Below are 9,070 nucleotides of genomic sequence, written 5' to 3' on the forward strand. Positions count from 1 at the left end.
CTCAGGTGATCTGCCCGCCTCGGCCTCCCAAAGTGCTGGGATTACAGGTGTGAGCCACCGTGCCAGGCCTGGAATAAAGACATTTTTAGAACTACATGCTGTGGAAGATTCTATTATTACCTAGCAAATATTCACTCCTTTCCTCTGAGCTCTGTGGGAGGTGCCGACTTCCTTGCCCCACCGTTGTTGGGCTGAGCCGTGTGACTTGCTTTGGCTAATCAGATGGAAGCAGATGTGACCCAGCAGAAACTTGAGATATGCTTGCCATGGGCCTGGGCTTGTGTCTTTCATCAAGAGAGACATCTGTCTGGTAGCTGCTGGTTCACGTGGCACAAAAGATGGCTGGAGCAGACTGGGAGCTGATCCGCAGTCCACAGTCAAGCCCAGCCGTGCCCAGCCTGGGCGCATTGAACCACAGTTGAGCTGCAGATATGTAAGGAAGAAATAAATGGTTGTTTTGCCACTGTGCTTTGTGGTAGTTTGTTATACAGCAAAACCTAAGACACATGGCCTCAGAACAATTTCTCTCCCACATACCCTTTCTGGGGAAGTTCCTTGGGGATTTGCAGTGGCAGAGAGGGGAACATATGGGATCCAGGAAACAGAAGATTCAACTCAGACAGCAGTGGAGGAAGACCTGGAAGACAGTGGGTGCAGGCTCGGACTGGAGCAGGGCACGACAGCAGCGGGAGAGGGGCGTCCCGAAAACAAGGTGATTCCACAGATGCCAGAGCATCCTTGAGATTCTGGAAGAGCCTTGCGATGCAGTAAAGGAAGACGACGCAACAAAGTAAGAACAGCAACTTGCCATCGGGCTTGGTGGCTCACGCCTGTAATCCCAGTACTTTGGGAGGCCAAGGTGGGTGGATCACGAGGTCAGGTGATCGAGACTGTGTCCGGAATTGTTGGGTTCTTGGTCTCACTGACTTCAAGAATGAAGCCGCGGACCCTCGCGGTGAGTGTTACAATTCTAAAGGTGGCGTGTCCGGAGTTTGTTCCTTCTGATGTTCGGATGTGTTTGGAGTTTCTTCCTTCTGGTGGGTTCGTGGTCTCACTGGCTCAGGAGTGAAGCTGCAGACCTTCGCGGTGAGTGTTACAGCTCTTAAGACAGCACGTCTGGAGTTGTTCTTTCCTCCCGGTGGGCTCGTGGTCTCGCTGGCTTCAGGAGTGAAGCTACAGACCTTCGCGGTGAGTGTTACAGCTCATAAAGGCAGTGTGGACCCAAAGAGTGAGCAGTAGCAAGATTTATTGCAAAGAGCGAAAGAACAAAGCTTCCACAGTGTGGAAGGGGACCCGAGAGGACAGCCTGCTTTTATTCTCTTATCTGGCCCCACCCACGTCCTGCTGATTGGTAGAGCCGAGTGGTCTGTTCTGACAGGGCGCTGACTGGTGCGTTTACCATCCCTGAACTAGACCTAAAAGTCCTCCACGTCCCCATCAGATCAGTTAGATACAGAGTATCCACACAAAGGTTCTCCAAGGCCCCACCAGAGGAGCCAGACACAGAGTGTTGATTGGTGCATCCACAAATCTCGAGCTAGACACAGGGTGCTGATTGGTGTATTTACAATCCCTGAGCTAGACGTAAAGGTTCTCCGCGTCTCCACCAGACTCAGGAGCCCAGCTGGCTTCACCCAGTGGATCCTGCACAGGGGCTGCAGGTGGAGCTGTTTGCCAGTCCCGCGCTGTGCGCTCGCACTCCTCAGCCCTTGGGTGGTTGATGGGACTGGGCGCCGTGGAGCAGGGGGTGGCGCTCGTCGGGGAGGCTCGGGCCGCACAGGAGCCCGTGGAGGCGGGGGAAGGCTCAGGCATGGCGGGCTGCAGGCCCCGAGCCCTGCCCCGTGGGACGGCAGCTAAGGCCCGGTGAGAAATCGAGCACAGCGCCGGTGGGCTGGCACTGCTGGGGAACCCAGTACACCCTCCACAGCCGCTGGCCTGGGTGCTAAGCCCCTCATTGCCCGGGGCCGGCAGGGCCGGCCGGCTGCTCCAAGTGCGGGGCCCACCAAGCCCACGCCCACCCGGAACTCCAGCTGGCCCACAAGCGCCGCACGCAGCCCCGGCTCCCGCTTGCACCTCTCCCTCCACACCTCCCTGCAAGCTGAGGGAGCCGGCTCCCGCCTTGGTCAGCCCAGAAAGGGGCTCCCACAGTGCAGCGGTGGCTGAAGGGCTCCTCAAGTGCCGCCAAAGTGGGAGCCCAGGCAGAGGAGGCACCGAGAGCAAGCGAGGGCTGTGAGGACTGCCAGCATGCTGTCACCTCTCAAGACCATCTTGGCTAACACAGTGAAACCCCGTCTCTACTAAAAATACAAAAAATCAGCTGGGCGTGGTGGCGGGCGCCTGCAGTCCCAGCTACTCGGGAGGCTGAGGCAGGAGAATGGCGCGAACCCGGGAGGCGGAGCTTGCAGTGAGCCGAGATGGCGCCACCTGCACTCCAGCCTGGGCGACAGAGCGAGACTCCGTCTCAAAAAAAAAAAAAAAAAAGTGTTGCCCAATCTTCACCTTTAGAATCAACCTATGGGTAAAGGACAGAAAGCTTTATTCTGGGCCAGGTGCAGTGGCTCACGACTGTAATCCCAACTCTTTAGGAGACTGAGGCAGGGGGATTGCTTGAGTCGAGGAGTTCAAGACCAGCCTGGGCAACATAATGAGATCCAATCTCTACAAAAAAATTTAAAAATTAGCCAGGTGTGGTGGCATTGACCTGTGGTCCCAGCCACTTGGGAGGCTGAGGTGGGAGGATCCCTTGAGCCCAAGACGTCGAGGCTGCAGTGAGCTGTGATGGCACCACTGTATTCCAGCCTGGGTGACAGAGTGAGACCCTGTCTCAGGAAAAACCCAACAACAACAACAACAAAAAACCAGTTTATTTTGATTGCAAGCAGATTATAAATACTATCAATTCTGACAGTATAAAAGTAACAGTGCAGATAACTTAAGTTGGGAGCTGGAAGGTGGAGGTTATAAAGCCAAGGTTAGAGAAACAAATATCTTCATCTTCCCTTGTTGGCAATCAAGAGAAGCCTCTATGGATAGAAGAACCAGTAATAAAATCACAAATATTATGTTTAAGCTTATAGAAAGAACCAATAGAAGGACTGAAAATGATAATGGCCAGGCGTGGTGGCTTACATCTGAAATCCCAGCGCTTTGGGAGGCCGAGGCAGGCGGATCACCTGAGATCAGGAGTTCGAGACTAGCCTCGCCAATATGGTGAAACCCCGTCTCTACTAAAAATACAACAACAACAACAACAAAAATTAGCTAGGCGTGGTTGCACATGCCTGTAATTCCAGCTACTCAGAGGCTGATGCAGGAGAATCGCTTGAACCTGGGAGGTGGAGGTTGCAGTGAGCTGGGATCACACCACTGCACTCCAGCCTAGGCAACAGAGAGGGGCTCCATTTAAAAAACAAATGAAAATAATAATAGAAAATAGTAATAACTACGTTGAGAGGAAGATGTGGGGGGATGGGGTGGCGAGTCACCTCTACAGGTGTCACCTGAGACCCCAATGGATAATGTCTCAAAATGACAGCAACTTATAGCTATGTACCCATGTTATATAGTAGTTAGAGGTTAATCACCAGAAAAACCTCAAACAGAAAGTTCAGTTACTACAGGCCAATTCCAAAGCTTGTATTTTTTTTTCTTTTTTTTTTGGAGACAGACTCTGTCTCTGTCGCCCAGGCTGGAGTGCAGTGGCATGATCCCGGCTCACCGCAACCTCTGCCTCCCAGGTTCCAGCAATTCTCCTGACTCCATCTTGGTTCACCGCAGCCTCCCCATCCTGGCTCAGGTGATTCTCCCACATCAGCCTCCAGAGTGGCTGAGACTACAGGCATGTACAGACACGTCCTGCTAATTTTTGTATATTTCTTAGAGACAGTGTCTCACTATATTGCCCAGGCTGGCCTCGAACTCCTGAGCTCAAAAGATCTGCCCTCCTTGGCCTCCCAGAGTGCTGGAAGGTGGGAGCTGCCAGGTGGGAGCCACCATGCCTGGCCTCTTGCTGTTTCATTATCCATTAGATGTGCAGTGTTATTATCTTGGTTCTGTCTGCTCCTGCCCTGTGTCTGAGTTGTTGCCTCACCACGTCACAGTCTTACGAGCTCTTTTTTTTTTTTTTCAGATGGAGTCTTGCTCCGTTGCCCAGGCTGGAGTACAGTGGCGCGATCTTGGCTCACTGCAACCTCCACCTCCCGGGTTCAAGCAATTCTCCTGTCTCAGCCTCCCGAGTAGCTGGGGTTACAGGTGCCTGCCACCATGCCCGGCTAATTTTTGTATTTTTGTAGAGGTAGGGTTTCACCGTGTTGGCCAGGCTGGTCTCGAACTCCTGACCTCAAGTGATCCACCTGTCTCGGCCCCCCAAAGTGCTGGGATTACAGACGTGAGCCACTGTTATGTGCTCTTTTATGGGGAGATGGATCTGGGGACACCTGCTTTTCTGCCTTGGATTAAATTTCATCATATCTGTTTTTATACTTGTCCTTGTTTGTTTTTTCCTTTGCAGATTGAATAAAAAAAATCAGACTCCAACTGAGGATCACACATTGCATTTAGTAGAAATGTATCTTTAGTCTGCTTTAGTTGCCATAACAAAATACCATAGACTGATTGGCTTACACAATAGAGATTTATTTTCTTATCCTTCTGGAGACTGGAAAGTCCAAGACCGTGGTGTCAGCATGGTCAGCTCCCGGTGACGGCTCTCTTCCTGGCTTGCTGTCTTCTTCCTGTGACCCCCACAGGGGACAGAGAGAGAAGAGAAGACAGAAGAGAAAAGAGAGAGAGAAGAGAGAGAGAGAACACACTCCAGAGTGCTTTCTGTGCTAAGTGTGGTGGCTCATACCTGTAATCCCTGCACTTTGGGAAGCTGAGGCAGGAGGATTGCTTGAATCCAGGAGTCAAGACCAGCCTGGGCAACACAATGAGACTTTGTCTCTACAAAAAATAAATAACAAAATTAACTGGGCGTGGTGACACATACCTGTAGTCCCAGCTACTTGGGAGGCTGAGGTGAGAATCACTTGAGCAGGGGAGGTCAAGGCTGCAGTGAGCTGAGATTGTGCCACTGCACTCTAGCCTGTGCAATGGAGCAAGACTCTGTCTCAAAAAAAAAAAAAAAAAAAAAAGGAAAACAAAAGTGCTTTCTGGTGTCTCTTATTATAAGAGTACTAATCCCCCAAAGAAGACCCCACCCTTTGACCTCATCTAACCCTATCACCTCCCAAAGGCTCTATCTCCAAATACCATGACATTGGGAGTTTGGTCTGCAATATAGAAATTTTGGGGAAGATACTATTTAGTCCATAGCAACCTTCTTTCCAGATTAAAGAAGCCTTTCTTTCTAGATTAAAGAAAACTTTTTAATTTTAGTTTTTTTTTTTTTTTTTGGTGCTTCATGACACTGACCTTTTTGCTTCCTTGTAGTGGCCCTGTGTGTGCTTGCATATCTCCCAAGCTGTTGACTTTCATCTTGCTCGTGGTGTGTTCGGGCTGCTCTGGCTAGGCCATCTCTTCTGATGTTGAGTGGGAGAGTTCTCTGACACTCACGTTGTTCTTGGGGGTATTTATCTTCCCCTGTGTATCAGCTTTGACTAGTTTTGGCTGCATATATAAGAAAAAAATAAGCAAAACAAGGCAAATGTTTATTTCCCTCCTCTAAAAGAACCCTGAAGGGAATCAGCACAGTGTTGATATGACACTTTCAACAGCATCCGGGGCCAGCCTCTCATCTTTCTGCCCCATTCAGACCCACTTACTTCTCACTGCAAGGTGGTCCTGACCAGGCACGACTTCTCCATGACTCTGGCTGATCACACTTTCTGGGGACATTTACAAGACAAGAGTTAGTGAGAAGAACCACAGTCTGGCTGCTGCCAATGCCCTGAGGCTGTACTTGATACTCATCATCTTCCTGCACCCTGAACCATCTAGACATTCTGCAAAACAGCATGTTGGTCACCATATAGAGGGTGTCACGTTAATCAGAGCAGATGCCGTGGTAAGACACATGCCATCCAGAGGACTGGAGATAAAGCCTGTGAAGAATCAGGAGCCTCCACATGGACGGTTTAACCCATTCACCAGGTCACATGGAAGACTGCTAGTTTTGCATTGGGCCAGGAGCAGAAAGAGCTCTCCGGCAGCCGAGGCTGCCACAAGAGCAGCTTCCTGCATGCACCCATGACTCAGCAGGTGCAATGGAACTAGAGGGGGCTGTGGTTGGGAAAGATGCTACTTCCCAGTACAGACCCCTTGGGTTCTGGAGAAAGTCTGTGCCTTACACAACAGAGAACTACAAACCATTCAAAAAGCAGCTCCTGGACCCTGCTAGAAACTGTCCGATGGTTAGAACTTCCCAAGATGAGTTCATTCTGGCTGGGCGCAGTGGCTCATGCCTGTAATCCCAGCACTTTGGGAGGCCGAGGCAGGTGAATCACTGAAGGTCAGTGGTCAGTGACCACTGAAGGTGGATCACTGAAGGATCACCAGCCTGGCCAAGATGGTGAAACCCCATCTCTACTAAACATGCAAAAATTAGCCAGGCGTGGTGGCAGGTGCCTGTAATCCCAGCTACTTGGGAGGCTGAGACAGGAGAATCGCTTGAACCCAGGAGGAGGAAGTTGCAGTGAGCTGAGATCACGCCATTACACTCTGGCCTGGGTGACACAGCAAGACTCTGTCTCCATAAAAATAAAATAAAAGAGCTGATTCTGCTGGACCCACCAAGTCTTCAGCTCAGGTGGACCCAACAGTAACCCACAGTGAGATGGAAGTGGTACATCTGCAGTACAGCATGGCAGGACCAGGGGGTGCAATGGGCTGCACAGCAGGTGGCTCAGACACCCGAGTCATCTGCCACTATTGCACGAACACCTCTCCCTCAGCTACACCTATGGCCTCATAGCGGGAGGAGGGAGATGATGAGTATCACATCCAGCCTTAGGGCATCTGCAGCAGCCAGGGGTCAGGTCTTGAGTTATATTGTGACAGAGAGCTGGACAATTCACACTGCTGTTGGGAAGGTCATGAATAGATGCTGCTGTGATCCCGGGGGCACCACAGGTGAAAGTTTTAGCCACTGCAGGGCTTGGGCACTTCAGGGACTGTCAATATTCCACCTGCTGGGTCGTCATTACCATTCAGCCAGTGAGTCACCCTTAAGGAATCCCATCCTTGCGGTCTCCTTCATGGGATGGCTCTGCTTGACCAGCTATCCTAGGTCAAGTTCCTATAAGCAGCGCCTGCAATGGGGATTCTTGTAGAAGTAATTTATTACAGTGTGCATATGCATTAAGCCGTTTCTTACATTGCTATAAAGAAATACCTGAGGCTGGGTAATTTATAAGAAAGGAGGCTGATTTGTCTCCTGGTTCTTCAGGCTGTACAGGAAACACAGTGCCAGCATCTTCTTCTGGTGAGGCCTCAGGAAGCTCTTACCCATGGCGGAAGGCAAAGCGGGAGCAGGTGTTTCACCAGGCAGGAGTGGGAGCACGAGAGTGGGCGGGAGGTGCCACACACTTTTAAACATCCAGATCTTGTGAGAACTCATGCACTATCATGAGAACAGCACCAAGAGGACGATGCTAAACTATTTCACGAGAAATCCGCCTCCATGATCCAGTCACCTCCCGCCAGGCCCCACCTCCAACACTGGAGATCACATTTCAACATATTTGGGTGGGACAAATATCCAAACTGTATCAGCGCTCTAAGGAGAAGAGAGGGAGGAAAATCGGAGAGGGCAAAGGAAAAAGTATAAGCACGGCTGTGGTCTCGGGTGGAGTCTGTCTGGCTTCAGTCTGGTCCCATGGAAAGCTTGGAGCAAAAATTGCATCTGGGTTCATCCCACCTTAAAGCAAGGGGTGGGCATTTTACATTGTCAGTCTGTCATTGGCTGCTGACTTATCAGACAAGGCAGTACCTAGTCTTCCAAGGCAATTGGCTGGAGAGAAGGGGGGCAGTGAACTCTAGTCAACACTCACGGGGCTCATGATTCTTAGACAATCAGGAGATGTGTGCAGAGACAGAGAAGAGCACTGTGTCAAGATGCCAATTGTGATGCTAAAATGGATCATAGAAAAGAAATCTCTGAGGCCGGGCGCAGTGGCTCACGCTTGTAATCCCAGCACTTTGGGAGGCCGAGGCGGGCGGATCACGAGGTCAGGAGATCGAGACCACGGTGAAACCCCGTCTCTACTAAAAATACAAAAAGTTAGCCGGGCGTGGTGGCGGGCGCCTGTAGTCCCAGCTACTCGGAGAGCCTGAGGCAGGAGAATGGCGTGAACCCAGAGGCGGAGCTTGCAGTGAGCCGAGATTGTGCCACTGCACTCCAGCCTGGGCGACAGAGCGAGACTCCGTCTCAAAAAAAAAAAAAAAAAAAAAAAAAAAAGAAAAGAAATCTCTGGCCAGTCACAGTGACTCATGCCTGTAATCCCAGCACTTTGGGAGGCTGAGGCAGGTGGATCACCTGAGGTCAGGAGTTTGAGACCAGCTTGGCCAACATGGTGAAACCCCATCTCTACCAAAAATACAAAAATTAGCCAGACATGGTGGCACGTGCCTGTAATCCCAGCTACTCGGGAGGCTGAAGCAGGAGAATCACTTGAACTTGGGAGGTAGAGGTTGCAGTGAGCCAAGATCATGCCATTGGACTCCAGCTTGGGTGACAGAGTAAAACTCCATCTAAGAAAAAAAGAAAAAAAATCTCCATGACTCTTCGGATGACCATACCCTAGATGAGTTTTCTTAAATCCAAGCATCAATGAGTGAACAATATGCATCTAAGGACAAAAAGGAAATCTGGATCTTGCTCCTGTTGCCCAGGCTGGAGTGCAGTGGAGTGAGCTTGGCTCACTGCAGCCTTGACTTCCCAGGCTCAAGCAGTCCCACCCCAGCCTTCCTAATAGCTGGGACTACAGGCTCGAGCCACCATGCCCAGCTACTTTTTGTATTTTTTGTAGAGACGGAGTTTTGTCATGTTGCCCAGTCTGGTCTCGAACTCCTGGGCTCAAGTGATCCACCCACCTTGGTCTCCCAAAGTGTTGGGATTATAGGCATCAGCCAC

General features: G+C 50.8%; 1 long non-coding RNA gene across 1 annotated transcript; it reads right to left on the reverse strand.

Annotated features, from left to right (window-relative positions):
• Window positions 1-2,844: 2,844 nt before the first annotated feature.
• On the reverse strand, window positions 2,845-8,377 carry LOC129487412 (uncharacterized). The gene is made up of 3 exons (XR_008659317.2): window positions 5,763-8,377; window positions 5,413-5,607; window positions 2,845-4,941 (listed from the first exon to the last, which is right to left on the reverse strand). It is a non-coding gene; the product is annotated as an uncharacterized lncRNA (long non-coding RNA).
• Window positions 8,378-9,070: the final 693 nt, after the last annotated feature.

This window comes from Symphalangus syndactylus, chromosome 8, assembly GCF_028878055.3.
Source record: "Symphalangus syndactylus isolate Jambi chromosome 8, NHGRI_mSymSyn1-v2.1_pri, whole genome shotgun sequence".
NCBI lineage: Eukaryota > Metazoa > Chordata > Mammalia > Primates > Hylobatidae > Symphalangus > Symphalangus syndactylus.